The sequence below is a fragment of the Microtus oregoni genome, unplaced genomic scaffold (genome assembly GCF_018167655.1).
Source record: "Microtus oregoni isolate MIOR12 unplaced genomic scaffold, Mior012 000021F_ref0000039, whole genome shotgun sequence".
Classification (NCBI taxonomy): domain Eukaryota; kingdom Metazoa; phylum Chordata; class Mammalia; order Rodentia; family Cricetidae; genus Microtus; species Microtus oregoni.
Window position 1 is genome coordinate 29,485,060 of NW_024543080.1, and position 16,671 is coordinate 29,501,730.

Here is a 16,671-nt window from a genome sequence, read left to right on the forward strand (position 1 = left end):
AGCAGATGAAGATCATTTCAGAGAGCCAAAACCGGTCTGTGGGGTGCCTGGCCCCAGCCAATGCATTTACAACATAACTCTTCCACCTAAGGCTCAGGGACACCGTGGAAGAGAGGACAGAAAGATAGAAGGTTCTACCGGACCAGGACGTCTGCTGCGAGGTGGCGTCTTCTATATGTTAGGGAAGCCGCACCCATGAAATCTTAACAATATAGTCACCTGATCAAGACCTGACTAATGACAATGACAAGACCAGCTGACAAGCTGAAGTGGTGGGAGCAATCTCACAAGGCTCTGCCCCGAAATGAAGAGCTACATTCATTTGGCTAGTGGCTGCTGAGGGGAGACTCCGATAGGTTACCTAAACCCAAGCGGTCAGCCATAAACAAATATACATATGAGCAGCACTAAATGTGTATTCATATATACACATGTGTATCCATAGTTACACACATACATGTACATATATATGTAACAATCACTAAAGACAAGGTCATGAATTTGAGGCAATGGGGAACATGGAAGGAGTTGGAGGGGGTGATGATGGTGGAAATGTTGTAAATAAAATATTCGTGCATAAAATTTTAATAAATTGTAAATTAAGAAAGAGAATATAAAACACACAGAGCTATGATTTACTGACTGCTTACAGTAGCCAGGGTATGCAAATGTATTGCTTTCTGTGGATTAGATACACTGAGCTCCATTTTCCAGACCAGAAAACTGAGGCGTAGAGGGCAAGCCCTCAGTTGCTGACAGAATTACAGTTGGAGAAATGTGTGACCTTGAGATTGAACCCCATCAGAGTCTTTGGTGTTCAGAAGCCAGGCCCACTTTCCTACTTACTCACCGCCAGAACCTCATTGTGGGCCTTCTGAGATTTCACCTTTGGGTTTTCCTGCTCCCCTTTGGCTATTCCCCAAATCCACATTCTTTGCCTCCTAATTACACAGTTTTGCTGTCTACATCACAGAGACTCCCTATCCCTAGCCCCACTGAGTGCAGCCACACTCCTACTGGCATCTGAGGACCAGCACGCTGATCCCACTAGGATTGGCTCCTACTATACCTTCCCAAACATGAAACAAGACATTCACAACAGACTGCAGCTGGCTACTGAACCTAATCCTCCACAATGGGAGGGTCCGGAAGACGAACCCTTCACCAACTGTTAAGACCCGAAACGGTGAGAGGGACCAGCGCCCGCGAACGGCTTTGCTCTTCTCTTTCACTAAACCCCAGGGTTGAAGACTCTGCTGTTCAGTTGGAATGAATTAAATGTAATGGGTTTAACCCGGCCTAGAGTAGCCTGGTTGCCAGAGCAGCATGGACTCACCAAAGGCCAGGTGAGCTGTACGTAGTTACCGTGACAGGCAGGACAAGCAAAGCAACTGTCTATGAAGGCTTGTATGACACTATGGGCTTTCATAGCGGCTGATCGACCAGATAAGAAGTCTGCTAAGTGCTTATTCTCTCTGAATTGGGTAAAGGTATTGCTTTGCTTAAAGTCCAGGTAAAACCATCACATCCTTCCTTCCTTGTGTCTCCCAAATAGATTTACTGTTTCTTCTTATTCCGGGAGTGCTTTGCTTCTACAGCATCATGGGCAATTAGGACTATCTGATTACAGTTACTCGAGGCATTGTTCTTACTCGGCAAATTCAATGAAGATCTTGATTTTTCAAAATATTTTACGCGTGTGTTTTCTGCACACATTGGGAAGCTCAAGAAACATGTTCAGCACTTAAGGCTGTGTAGAGAATGTAGGTGGTTTCAATTGACTCTATGACAGCTGTGTTCTGTCACTACAGCCAGTGCCAGAGAGAGTCAGCCTATGAAGACTCACATCTTGGGAGGGTTTGGCCTATGCCTGCTTGGTCCCTAACTTCTGAGTGAAGTCACACATCATAACAATAATGGATGTCACTTGGTGGAAAGAACCTCTCACTTCATAGTCAGGAAGCAAAACAGAACTGAAGTCTCACTCTCTCCTTCCAGAGCTCACTCCCGATGCCTGGAATTCCTTCTACTGGGCCCCACTTCTCAAGTTCCCGCCTCCCTTTAGTGCCATGTAAAGGGCTAAGCTGTGAGCACACGAGCCTCGCAAGAAAAATGGATTTTAAATATAAACTCTAAAATTAAATTAGAATTCTCTTTTTAAGCCAAACTATGTACTGGAACTTCAGCGCTCCTGTGAGCAAGACGGCAGACGGGAAAGGCAAAGGTTATTCGCTTTGCTCGAGCTGGTGTGTGAAGTCTAAGGCAGGGTTTGTGGGCTGTGGGCAGTCAAGGAGTCTGGACTGGCCGGCAGGGGACACCTGAAAAGCGACTGTCATTTAGAAGCGGTAACGAAAACTTCCCAAGCTGGGCCTGGCCTAGGGTGAGAGGCTGCCAAAGTACAACCTGCTGCTCCAGTCTTGCCCTTCGCCCTGCCCTGCCCTGCCCGGGTAAATAGAATTTTATTGACCACAGATGAACCTTCCTATTCACATGCAGCTACTGTTTCTCCATAACAGCAAATCACCGCAGACGCAACACAGACCACGAGGCTGCAAAGAAACCGAGATGGAAATACTTACAGTGGAGCCTAGCACAGAGAACACTAGACTGGACCTAGGCGCCTAGAGATTTCTCTTTCTTACCCTTGCCTTCTTGCCCAGTCTTCTAGAGACAATCTTTCAAGAAGACACAGCACATCCACACACGAACATCATCTTTATCTCTGTTTTTTGTTGTTTGTTTCATTTATTTATTTATTTATTTATTTTCAACTATAGCTGTTCACAGGCTTTATCTGAGACCTTTATTTCTTCATAAACTAATTTGAACACTCCTATTATAAGTCTGGATCTTTAAGAAGCACCAATTAGTTTTCTTTAGCTTTTTCTTTCCCCTTTCTTTCTTTTTGAAATAGCGTCTTAGAACTTGCTATGTAGACCAGGCTGGCCTCAAACTCACAGCAATGTGCCTGCTTCAGCCTCCCAAGTGCTGGGATTAAAGGCGTGTATCACCATGTACAGCAATTTTAACTTTTCTGTAAGCAGGAATATGAGAACAAATGTGGCCATGATAAACATTAATGGGCAAATGAAAACCACAACGGATCACTTTCGTGATGTCTTAATTATGCTATTATAACACAGACATTCTAACATACTGTGACATATGTCATATGACCTACATGCTGACTGGCTAATATCTATGTTGCTCTGTCCAGGGACACAATATCCAGAGGTCTTTAGTAAGCATTCAAAGTTTACCACGGGGTGTCTGTCCTTTGAGAGATCTCAGCCGCCATCCTCTTGGACGCATGCTTCAGGGTATGTCAAATTGCATAAAGGTAGAAATCCATTTCCACATGACACAGCAAGCCCTTAAGACATGTGCTCCTGGCAGAAATAACGCACTGGTGTTCCCTGTCCTTCCATGCCCAGGGCCTAAGATTATGTCAAGTCAGCAGCCCGTGGGCCTTTGGAGTCGGGTTTTTCTAGAGCTCCTAGCTGACTGCAGAACTCCGAAGCCTGAAGCTAGCTGAACTGTGCCCTAGATGGACAGCTGTTTCTGAGCAGGGACTCATGAAGCGCACGGGACACAGTTGTAGCGAGGACCACGTGTCCTGGAAAGGTACATCACTTCCTATCTGCACAGTTCGGAAGTCTCTTCTGATTTTGGTTTGGAACACTGATCTCTGCAGCCATCCGTGTCCGTGGCTTTGACCCACAGAAACAAGGAGGCTGCTTCAGGAAGCTCCAAGGAGGGGGAGGGGACACATAATGAAGTCTTTGTAGGGTGGGAATAAGTTAGTTTTTTCATGAGCAAATGTATTCATCACCTAAAATGCTCCTGGGCCCATCGGAGCAGCTATATCACAGCACCCCAAGTGAGGGCAGAAGGCACGGGGCTAGATTTCGGAAATGAGAAAGGTACCAGGGGCTAAAACAAATCATTAAAAAGGCATTCAGGGGTGGAGGGTGGCTCAGTGCGGGAGTGCTTGCCCAACACATGCAAGGCACTGGGTTTGATTCCTAGCACTGAGAAAAAGAAAATAGAATTAAAAGAAGGAAGGGAAGATGGAAAGAAAACTATGTAAAATAGCATAATACATAAACAATACCCCTGAACTAGCACAAGGGAGAATCGTGACCCCGGCTTAGCATAAGTGTTCAGGTGGGTGGGATGAGAAATGAGCTCTCGGCAGTCAGGATGCACGTCTGTAGGGCTCAGGCTACACATGCGTGACTGCATGGAGGAACAGTGAGGTACATTCTGAAGTGGGAAGGGCTAGGCAGGGGCCTCCGTCTGACTGCAGAGTCTCTTTGTAGGCAAACAGGGCTTGCTCATTCGCACTGGGCTTCCTGCTCCCTCTTCTGTGAAGCTGGAGCGGATAACATGATCTGGAAACTTTGTTCCCAAGTCCTGACTGCAGAGAAAAATCAGGGCAGGGTTTTAAGGTTCTCCTAAATCTAAATTTATTCAAAGTAATGCTCGGCCTTCCTCGTGCCATTTAAGCGTCCATGCTCTTCTTGGTATTAAACTGTCCTGAACTGACAGTAGGTGGCTTATTGTCTGAATGAGCTCACTTGGTGAGATGCAAATGTGGTAACAGGACCTCTGTCCCAGGTGGCCTCCCTTCCTTCACAAAAAAGGCTCGAAAAATGACGCAGGAACCTACAGAGAAGAGGCTCCCAGACCTGTCCGGTTTTCACAGTGCACACACTGAGCCCCTAGGCCTGTCTCTACACCTGACAGGCATTTTCTGAACCACAGAGGAGACCTATATTTGCTTGACTTAAAAATCAAGCGGGGCTGGAGAGATGGCTCAGTGGTTAATCGCACTGGCTGCTCTTCCAGAGGTCTCCGGGAGGGGTGAATTCCCAGCACCCACATAGCAGTTCACAACCCTCTGTAAGTCCAGCCCCAGGGGCTCCAATGCCACCTTCTGGCCTCCACGGGCCCTGCATGTACAAGGCCCACAGATACATGTATGCAGGTCAAATACCCACCCACCTACAACCCCCCACGCACACACTCACACACACAATACCACTACGGGTATTCTGTGGCCCTTCCTGATCCAAGACCACCCTGTCTCTTGCACCTCAACACTTCTTGCACTTCTGACTTCTCACACTGGCCCTCCCTACTCACACTACTCTCAAACCTTCAGGCTGGCTGCCACCACTGATGTCATGTCTTCCTGTCAAGCTAATTCCCAGTCCCTTCACTACCCAACATCTAATGTCACCCTTAACTTCGAAATTGCTCTTTGTGTACTCCACACCCTCCCAACAATGAACTGCTCCTCTGTCTCTGTCCTGAGACTTTCACAGACTTCTCTATTGCCTTTAGAAGTCTCTCCTGTCATCCTTCAGGCCTTGCTGTGAGGCACAGGATCTTACTTCATTCTGACCCACAAATATTTACTGGACTGAAATATACTGCGTTTGATATTGATTTAAAAGAAGTGATGTTTCACATAAGCCTGGTCTGATGAAAGAAATAGCTACTTACACGTCTGAATCCCCGAAATTAAGGGAGGTTCCCCTCCCCCCCCCCTTCGAATTCCTTCTACAGGGGCTCACTTGTGCTTCAAATTTCACCCTTCATTCCTTCGCTGACTGCTTAATCAGAACATCTCAGGAGAGAGCCTAGGGATCGGGGCTGGGGAGGAAGGAGTCTCTAGGAAGCCCAGAGAGCTTGGGGAGGCCTCTCAGGATGACCCTTGAGCTGGGGAGTCACAGGGAGGAGTTCAAGGAGTGCTGATTTAAAAACCCATCTGCTTCAATCAAGAGGTTCAGGGTGGAAACTATTATGGCCGAGATAATGCTCCTACAACCTGCAGAAAGTCCTCCTTTAAGAAAAGCCGGTGGGATTCTGGCGCTGACTGATGGCTGGGAAATACTCACCAGATTCCTTGGAGAAGAAAAGCCAACTGGGTAGAAGGACTGCATTTGGGGTGGGGAAGAGGGAACCCAAGAGGAGAACCCAGGATGTTGCTTGGGCAGGAGAGCAGGCATGCTGGGGGCACGCCAGGGAGGGGTGATGGACTAGGATGGAGACCAAGGCCTGAGCTCGGTTTTCCGAGGGCAAGGGCAGGCACACCCTAGGGATGGAGGCCTTTGCCTTGCAGGGACGGGATCACTCAGTGCTTCGCCCTGGGAAGACCCCACCGCTCGCTCCCCTACTTGGGACACTTGGAGAAACTTTTCAGACTGGTTTGTGCCAAGACTCCAGCAGCCGGCTCCGCAAGCTCCAGGCGAGACGAGGGTGCAGACCCGGCGTGCGGGCGTGTGGGTGTGTGCATGAGCGTGGACACGGAGCGACACACACTCACACACACACACTCACACGCCCGCACCCACTCAAGGCCCTCGGCCGCGTTGCCCGCGTCTCCCCCGACCTTCGTCCCCAAGCAAGCGGGTTTTTTTTGGACCACTTTTCCGCTGCAGGCTTCTCGCTACCCAAAGAGGACAGGGGTCGCGGCGCTCGGGTCCCCGCCCGCCCGGGAAGAGATGGGGAGAAGGCGCCCCGTGCTGCTCTTACCGCTTGGCCGCCGAGTGCGCGCCGGAGCCCCGGGTCCCGCCCCGCCACGTCGGCAGGACCGGCGGGGACGCGGCTGCAGGGGAGGGACCGGCCGAGCTGCCCCGCCCCGGGCCGCCCGCCTACGCCTGGCCCGGCCCAACTGCAACCTGACCTGTGGCGAACTCAGCTGTCCCAGCTCAGTGGTCCCGGCACTACGTCGGGTCCCTTGCCTTCCTTCAGAAACACCGGGAAAGCCCTGCATGGTCCTAAGGAAGGGGTCCCCTGGGCTGCACTGTGGGATCCCCAGGTTCTAAGTTAGGTGGAAATCTTTGACCACGTCCTCGGTGGGAGTGGGATGTTATTAAAAACAATAACAAAAGGAATCAATCAAACAGACCACACTTTGTAGAAGGTCAGCTTGGAAATATGGATCAAGTTCATTCTCTTTGGCTTGGGGATTGCACATCTGTGTTTGGCATGAAAAATATATTTGTCCTGAGAAAACAAATTGTGTGTGTGTTAACTACTTAGATTGTGGGTAGCCGGAAGCACACTGGATACCCCACAATCAGGGATTAATGACATAACCTATTGTAACGCCAAACAATCGGATCAGCGGTATCAAAAAACACAATTTATTTCAATGAAGGCCATATAGCAAGGTTTTCCTTAATAAGGGTCTAAATGATTAATTAAGGGCGGGAAAGCTAACTAAATATGTGCATTAGTAGGAACTACTTTTGTAAATATGTATGTGTACATGATTCAAATTCGGGAAAACAGTTTAGAAACAGTGGGTCTCTGACTGATGTGTTTAAGGCTAATTTTCTCCTTTTCCCTTTACGGGTCACAATCTTCTTTTAAAATATGGCATACACATGCTAAGAATTTATGAGGTTGAGGTAAAACCAAACAAGAGACCTTTGACCTGTCTCTTGTTGATCCCAGGCTTAAGCAGTTAATGGTTTGGTAGTTGTGTGGCTGAGGTTGCCTTAGGCAACCTGTGGCGGTGCACGCTTGCGTGTGCAGTGTGTGGTAGCCCCTGGAACAGAGAGAAGGGATCTCAGTTCCCTACAATATCCCCTCTGCTATTGCCTTTTGCTTCATCAAATACCTGTTCTATGAAACTTTGCACATAGTGAGTGAGTTGAACTGAATGAAAGTTACATTTGGGTGCCATGCTGGTGCCAAGGGTTACTTTAATTCTCACTTGGGGCCTGGGAACGTAGCTTGCTCCCCCATTCCCTGATGGGGAGCCTCAGATACAGGGGAATAAACAAGTGAGGACACATATACCAAATCGGAGGACCTGGTGGACAAGTGGGGTAATATTACATGGATAACGGTAGTTGTGTGTGCAACCCTATACACCCATTCTTCTAGGATGCCAGCCAATAACTGGTACACACCTCCTGGCATCTACATTCAGGCCACACCTAAGCACACACTTCTCTAATTTTGTGGTCCTTTGTCCTTCATGGCCTCTCTCCTGTTAGTATCCATTGAATGTATGTAGTCTTTGAACATGAATGTCATTATAAGATATATTTCTAGTGTGTGTGCTTTTTACTGTACCTAGATGATGTTATGCAATAGCCATTTTGTCTTCACTCAGTATGAGTGATTATCTAGCCTGGTGCCTTCTAGATCTTCTGTTGCTCTGGTCTGTTACCGGGGTGCCTCATAATGGCATCAGATGAACTTTATGTACATGATACCTTAAGCGGAGGATGTCTGAGCCTTCAGCTCCTTGGAACCACATTTCAGACTATAGCAAATATCCCTTTCTGTGTCCCTTTCTGGGATAGTTCTCTGCCATATGTGTCCAGGATGGGACTGTGGGTTCATTTTTCTTGTTTTCTAGATTTTTCTTCTGAATGAGAACTGCCTCCTTTTAGGGGCTTCTCTTTCTGTACCCTCCCCAGCATTTGATGCTGCTGACCTTTCTAATATTGCCAGTCCATTTCATATAAAGGTGCCACATATCTTAACATTCCTTTATCTGATCACCATATTGGGGGGGGGGTTGGTGTGGTATTGGAGACAGGGTTTCTCTGTGTAGTCCTGGTTGTCCTGGAACTAGCCCTGTAGTCCAGGCTGGCCTTGAACTCCCTGATATGTCCGTCTGTCTGTCTGTCTGTCTATCTCTCTCTCTCTCTCTCTCTCTCTCTGTCTCCCCCCTCTCTTTTTGTAAGATGCTCTCACTTTCTTGTAAAACTTCCACTTATGTGTGTTCTTTTCCTTTGAAGAATTGTTTGTCCATTTCTGGGGAATTGCAAACAACAACAACAACAAAATCCCTAAGATTAGGACTTTGTGTATTTAAGGAGATTTTTCACCAACCAGATGTTCTTAATTTTAGTATAGACAGTTGACTTTTACCAGAAAGCTTACTGCTTTTTTTTCTTTTATGAAAAAAATGAGTGATGTGGGAGTCCCCTCTGTGTGCTGTGATTACCATTAATGAATAAAGAAACTGCTTTGGACCTATAGCAAGGCAGAACTTAGCTAGGCAGGGAAAGCTAGGCTGAATGCTGGGAGAAAGAAGGGCAGAGTCAGGGAGATGCCATGGAGCTGCTGGAGACAAACGCTGGGAACTTTACCTGGTAAGTTACAGCCACGTGGCAATATACAGATTAATAGAAATGGATTAAACTAATAAAAGAGTTAGCCAATAAGAAGCTAAAACTAATGGGCCACACAGTGATTTAATTAATACAGTCTCTATGTGATTATTTTGGGGATAAGTGACCTCTTTATTACAAATGAGAAAGAACTTTCTGCGTGGCTCCAAGTGGAGATATTCAAGACCGATGCTTTTGGATTTCTAAACTAGTTAAGGTATTTTCAGTTGCTTCTGTTAATTTTGTTTTGTTTGTTTGTTTTTCTCTCATGTTGAGACTATTAAATGGGGCTGAAAATCTTACCTGGTCCATCACGATGTTGGCATTGTCTATTCTGAGCCCTCAAACCCTGGTTGCCACTGGTTGTCACCAGGCTGTATCGGTCACTAACTTTTGTATGACACTTGTCAACTATCTGAAATGCATCTTTTTGGAAGAGAAAGTTTTATTTTATTTTTAATCAAATGGGACAGTTTTCTAAACTTTGTCTGAAAAAAAAGCCACTGATTTTCTACTAATCTTTGAGTCTGATTTTCACAAAAGCATGTCAACTTCTTTGAAAAAAATTTTGGTGAGAATACATCATTCCTTTGAATTTTGTAACAATTAAATGAAGCATGATTTTGTATACCCTTCCAGTTTTTATTCCTAATCTTTTATGCCCATCAGTGAATTTGGACACATGAATATTATGTATTAGGTCTCAACTAAATAAATGGGAATGCCTTTACCTAAAAATTAAATAAATTATAAATGCAAAATTAAAGAAAATGGCAACAACTTCATTCTTGTCCCTTTAATGTTACTTCCATCATCATCATCATCATCTTCTTCATTATTATCATCTTCTTTTTTATCATCATCATCTTCATCTTCTGCATTATTATCATATTTTGTATCATCATCTTTACTTTGGAAGTACTAGGGATTTATTAATGCTAAACATAAGCTACATTCCTAACCCTTTTTAAATTTTTAATTTTTGAGAACATCTTGCTCGGCGTGTACCACCACTGCCTGACTATCATTTTAAGTGTATGGATTCTACTGTAGCTCTTCTTTACTGGTATAAAGACATAGATACATAGACAGCTCTTTTTTTTTTGTTACAAAAATGGCAAGATGCTGGAGGTGGGGATGATGGGCATGTCTATAAGTCTAGAACACAGCAGAGCGAGGCAGAAGAATTGCAAGCTCGAGATCAGCCAGGGCCACACAGCAAACTTGAGGCCAGCACGAGCTGCATATGGACAGCCTATCTCAAAGTTTTTTTTGAAAAAAATTAAGGCAAGATTATCACATACTTTTTATTTTTCCTACAATTATCTTTCTTGGTCGACATGTGTCAATCAAAGCATTCTTCTAAGATCAACATTGTACTTTTAGTATAACAATGTATGTGATCACAATCAGGTCATTTCTGGTTCCTTCCTTATATTTTTCATATGGATTAAAGAAATTGAAGCTAATAAATGCTTCTTATTTTTATATTCATAGAAAAACTGGGAAGTCATCTGGATGTCACAAAGGGTGGAACGGCTTTAAATCGAGATTGGTCTTTGTGTTTTGAGCCAGAACTTGATACCCATCCTAGTGCTTGGCCCTTGTACCCCACTTTCCTCTTCAAAAACAGAGCACGGAGCATTTCTCTCCCCTGTTTCTTCCAGTTCTGAAACTATGACCCTTACCAAATTGTGTTCTGGGTGGGTCAGGTAGGTTTCAATGAACCACTGACTTCAGCATCTGTGCTGTGACTTCTGTGCCTGCTGAGAGACAGCCATTGCCTCTGCTGTCCCTGCCACGCAGCTGAGGGCAGCAACCCAGTCAGCCAGGGAGGACTTCCTTTTTCTCCTTTAACCCAAAATCCGCACCTGTGCAGCAAAGACTTATCAGCTGAACAATCCAAGCAACAAGGCGGTTCCTCGTGCCACGCCCCACTGTAGATTATGCCCTGTATCCAAAAGCAGCTGCTTTCAAGCCAATGGGTCTTTTCCAGATGTTTCACTTTTTTGAAACTTAAATTTTTTTTTAATTTATTTATTATGTATACAATATTCTGTCTGTATGCCTGAAGGCCAGAAGAGGGCGCCAGACCTCTTTACAGATGGTTGTGAGCCACCATGTGGTTGCTGGGAATTGAACTCAGGACCTTTGGAAGAGCAGGCAATGCTCTTAACCACTGAGCCATCTCTCCAGCCCGAAACTTAAATTTTTTTATTGATTTAAAACATTTGGGCTGCTTGAAACATATAGAGAAGTCAAAGATAATAGAATAAATACTTATTTGTGGGCAGAAAAGGGAGAAAATGCAGTGATGAAGCTCAGATGTATCAAGTCTTAAGTTTTTTGACTTATTTATTTTATAACTTTTATTTTGAAAGAAAAAGTGTTAGGGATCTGTTTGAAAGAGCTTTCCTTTCTTTCTCCACATTCTTTGAAGGTCACTGTTGTCCTGAGGTAGTTGTGAATCTCTTTACCCATATTTTTGAGTGTTTACTGCCGATACCCTTACTGATAAATGCATAAAAATTTATTTAAATGCTATGTTATTTAAATTATATGTAAATCAGTTAGAATTTTACAGATAACTATAGGTACTTGTTAATTCAACATTAAATTATTTGTTTATTTGAGATAGGGTCTCAAGTATCTCAGCCTAGCCTCAAAGTTGCTATGTAGACAAAGATGTCTTTAAAGTGATGATTCTCAGTGGAGCATGGTGGTGCTCACCTTTAATCCCAGCACTCAGGAGGCAGAGACAGGTGGAACTCCATGAGTTCGAGGCCAGCCTGGTCTACACAGCGATTTCCAGGACGGCTAGGGCTGTTACACAAACCCTGCCTCGAAATTGTGTTCCCACTCCCACTCCCCGCAAATAAATAAATAAATAAATAAATAGGCTCCTGATTCCTCTGACCCGACCTCCTCAGTGCTAGATGACAAGAATTCTTCTCTGTACCCAGTTTAGATAGTGCTGGGGATCACAGCCAGGGCATCTGACCACCATGCTACTACCTTAGAGCATTCCCAGTTCTAACAGTAAGTTTTGCCTGAGAATAATCATGTTCATCCATGTAACTCTATGGCAGTCATTTTGTTGTCCTTTAGACACCCATTCTGTGTCACAATGTATCGGTTTCCTACACCGTGGATATTTAGTATGTTTCCTAGTTCACTCCTATACAGAGAACTCCGCAATAGTCAGATGGCCTTTACTGGGCATGTTCCAGTTGCCCTCTGCTGTGATCCAGCATGGCTGAACAATTTGGTCAATGCTTTCCCTTTTTCTTTTTTTAAAGGTGTGCACCATCACATCTGTCTTGCTATTTTTTTTTAAGATTTTTAAATTTATTATGTGTATACAGTGTTCTGTCTGCACATACGCCTGCAGGCCAGAAGAGGGTGCCAGATCTTACTACAGATGGTTGTGAACAGAGCAGTGGTCTTAACTGCTGAGCCCTCTTTCTAGCCCTAGACAATGTTTTTCTTTCTTTTTTTTCTTTTTTTTTGTGTATGTATGTATGTGTGTGTGTGTCTCTTTGTGTGTGGGTACGTGTGTGTGCACATGCATATGGAGGTCCAAGGTTGAGGCTGGGAATCATCTTCAATTACTCTTCACCTTATTCAAGGAGGCAGAACCTATTGTTCAAACCCAGCGCTCACTGAGCTGGCTACTCAACAGCCAGCTTGCTCTGAGCATCCCAGCTCTGCCTGTCAAGGCTAGAATTACAATGGGTTTCCAGGCCCACCCTGTGTTTACCGGGGTTCTGGGGATCTGAACTCCAGGCCTCACACGCCTGTTTGTGTGGCAGGCACTTTCACCCCTGAGTCATCCCTCCACCCTTGCAACACAACTTTTCAAAAGCATGTATTATGTAGCAAGTAATGCTGGCTCTGCTCTGGAGGCCCTCCCTTGATAGCATACCAGAAGGAACAAAGGTTTCGTAGAACCTGTGAGTCGAAGAGTGTGGCGGGTGAGAAGGATTGGGGTCCGTCTATACTTCTGAGCTGAAGGGAAGCCTTGCAGTTTTTTAATAGAAGGCTGCTGTGATTATGGGGTCTGAGTCTGGCGGGGTTGGGGTGGATGGGACTGAATGGGGAGAGGCAAATGCAGAGGCCAATAAGGAACTACTTCGCTTATCCCTGTGATCCAATGATAGCAATGATGGCCTTGACCTCATAAATCTCACCATCAGGAGAATGTGATTCAGAGCATGGAAAGGACTTTGTTTATTAATCTATTTTGAAGAAAGCACAGAAAAATTAGTTTTTGGATTGGTTGTAAATTTTGATAGCTTCAACAAGAGAAAGAAGTCACCAATTACTCCCAGGATCTTGGACTGAGATTCTGGGCGAGTAGAAAGATCAAAGAGAGATGAGAAAGGATGTGAAGGGTAGTTTGGGTAATTAAGGTAGTGAGGATGTAACTGTTTGGTTCTCCACAAGAATAGCCTGGTTAGTGTTTAGCAGGCAATTGGATAGAAGGGTCTGCAGTTCAGGGAAATCTGGGTTGGAGATGGTTACTGGGGAGTCACTGGCATTGATGCCACGAGACAGGATGGGAGAAAGAAGAGAAGTTCAAAACAGAAAGGACCATAGAGTGGGGAGCAATGCCAGTGAGTTCACAGGGATTTAATTCAAGAAAAGGGGAGGGAAGCTGGGTGTCCAGAAAGTCCAGAAGTTTCGGCCATGTAAAATGCTGCTTGATAACCCAAATGAGATGGAAAAGGAAACCCGACCACTGTGTTGGACATTATGATAGTCCGTTTATGACCTTGAAAAGCGTCTTGAGCAGCAGGGAAGGAAACCCGAACGGTGTCTGTTTAAGGGAACAGAGAGAGAATAACTGTGAGAGTGACGAGAAAAATACCAGCCATGTTCCGGGGTGAGGAGGAACAAGGATGAGGAGGCTGTGCATTTAAAGAAAGGATTTTGCTTTCTAGAGAAAGCGCCATGCTGAGTGCAAAATAATGCTGGCACCAAGGCAGAGAGAGCACACGGGAGAGAGCGACTTCCTGAGGAGACAAGGCAAGAGCGAGTCCTCTGCTGTGGGAGCAGCCAGGCTGGCAGAGCTTCGCAGAGGGCAGGACCTTGCCGTATGGACAGGTCTGTTTTCCTTGTGTGGTATGAAGCCTCATCAGCCAAGAATGAAGAATGAAGGGGAGGAAGGTCGGAGAGTTAGAGGAGGGCGAGCGTGGAGCATGAGAAAGCAGAGGAGAGAGTTGGGCCAGGGTACGGAAGCTGATACAATCGCACCCCTTCAGGTTGGGACACAGTATGCATTTTACATGAGACCAGCTCTGGGTGGTGCAGATGTTTACTCCCAACTCCCTCAAGTAGCTTGGGCTCCATGGTCCAGAGAAAAGAGAGACTTAACGTGGACTGAGAAGAGGGCATAAGGTAGCCCAGTGGGAATGCAGACGGACACAGCAAGGCTGGGGAATTGCTGGCATCAGAGGGAAGGACTTGAGGTGGAAATGGAAATCAGAGCGCCGAAAAAGTCAGATGGTGGCTGGAGCTTGAGCGCAGCCACTGGTATTAAAAGTATCTGGGATATAATCAGGGGTTTTCTGCGTAACTGCCGAACACCCTAGAATTAGCCAAGGGCTGGTGGGGCTCAACTTAGTGAACAAAACACCAAATCTGAAACATCAGGCAAACTGATTTCAAGGATTGGCTTCAGGTGTCAGAGTGAAAGATGGAGGCAATGAGCAAGAAAGCCAAGGACAAACACCTCCAGGCCCCTGGGAGTGCTCTGTTAGGAAACAAGACACCAGGTAGTGTACAGGTCTCCGCTCCTAGATCCTCCTACGGCATCGATAGAATCAGAAGAGCTTCAAACGTGGCATCAAAGCCTGGCTCCTCTGACCATTTATAAACAAGTCAGGCCCCTGGACATGTTGACAAGCTTCTGTCTCCTATCATTCTCACTCAGGCTTGGCATCACCAAGGGTCTGGATTTGTGTCTGTCTCAGGAGTGGGCAGTGATATACAACCAGGGGTATCTGAATTCGTGTTTTCCCAAGGGTAGTGAGGATGCTTGGTTGTGTACATCCCCATGTCAGACCCTTTTCGACTTCCTCTGCTATCCGTCTGTTTATATCCTTGGCTTACCTTGCCCTCCCCTTTAGGTTTCTCAATCACATTTATACCGATTTGTTGGAAACTTTATATATTTTGGATACTATCATATGGTTGTATGTACTACAAATACATTTTTTTTAAACACAGCTGTGGCTTATCTCCCCCACAAAATCAATAGCAAATGTTAGCTTTAATATCAGTACTTCATGTTTTGCTTCTGTCTGAACTGGGACAGGATATTAGCTGGCCTCGGGCCATGTTATCTTATTTATCCCGCTGTGGCATTTTTAAAAATAAAATAACATAAAGTTGGCACATGCTTACAATGTCAACACTGGGGAACTGAGGCAGGAGGATTGCAAATTTGAGGCCCATCTGTGAGATACTATCTCAAAAAAATGACATATGTGTATGGCATTTTTTTTTTTTTAAGGTGAGAGGGTCATACGATGGTAATGGCTCTTAGCTCTGTTGCTGGAAGACAAGAGTTCTGAAGTAACCTCTGAGAAAAGAATTATGCCTGTTCCAGGATATGTGTGCAATCCTGGTATTAATCTCCTGTGGCTGACATAATAAGTTATCCTCAGTCATGTGCTTAAAACAACAGCAATTTATTCTGCTTAAGGTTCCAGAAGTCAGAGAATTGGAAATGAACGCAGGGTGGTGAGCCCTCCAGCCCCTGGCTGCAGGCATTTCATCGGCTCTATGTCCGAGTCCAATGGGTGTCTGCCTGTGCCTCTTCATGTGAGTCTTGGGCCTTGGCCCACAGTCTTGGGGCCACCCACCCCTGGCCATCCGTTTCCTAGCTGCTCCGGAATGGGTGTTAGGTGGGGGTGATGAAAGTGCTTCTCCCCCAGCACCTTTCTGAGGGTTGGCGGGAACTTGATGGGTCCTTGTGAAGAGCTCCGAGGAAAGCTGGCAGGGAGACAAGCCCTGTCTATGCTTGCCAGGCCGTGGTGCTGCAGCTTGCTTTGCTTCATTTGGCCACAGTATCCTCTGATCTCCCTACTTCTCCACTTAAAAACACGGCTTTCACAGGATTCAAATCCCCTACTCTCCTGCCTTCTCTTTTGGGTGGTTCCTGGTCCAGCCACCTGATGTTCATCATCATCCCTGAAAGTCACAATTCTGACCATTCTGCAGGTAAAGACAGCCTCAGCGAGGTCACACAACTTAGCCAAAGCCTCACAGCTCGCAAGTAGCCACGCGAGGAACTCAGCTCACTGTTCTCCCCTCTGCTCATTTCACTGTCATGTGGGCTCTTCCTTGTTACACGAATTTGGCTGGTTTGGTTTTCCCCTTGAAGGCGCTTCTGAGGATTGCAGCAACCCCAGCAAGAAAAGTGTCTGCCTCCCCAAATGTCAACATTATTATGCAATACAGTTGAGACATGAGTCATGTGACCAGTTTTCAGTGATGTGTATGTGTGCGCCTGCGTGTG

At 45.7% G+C, this 16,671-nt stretch overlaps 1 protein-coding gene across 2 annotated transcripts in view; it reads right to left on the reverse strand.

Annotated features, from left to right (window-relative positions):
* Positions 1 to 6,610, reverse strand: part of Fam114a1 (family with sequence similarity 114 member A1) — a 67,900-nt gene extending 61,290 nt beyond the window's left edge. For both annotated transcript variants that reach the window (XM_041671622.1, XM_041671621.1), the window contains exon 1: positions 6,544 to 6,610. The gene's annotated coding sequence lies outside the window, so the exon portion shown is untranslated. The remainder of the gene's footprint in view (positions 1 to 6,543) is intronic.
* Positions 6,611 to 16,671: the final 10,061 nt, after the last annotated feature.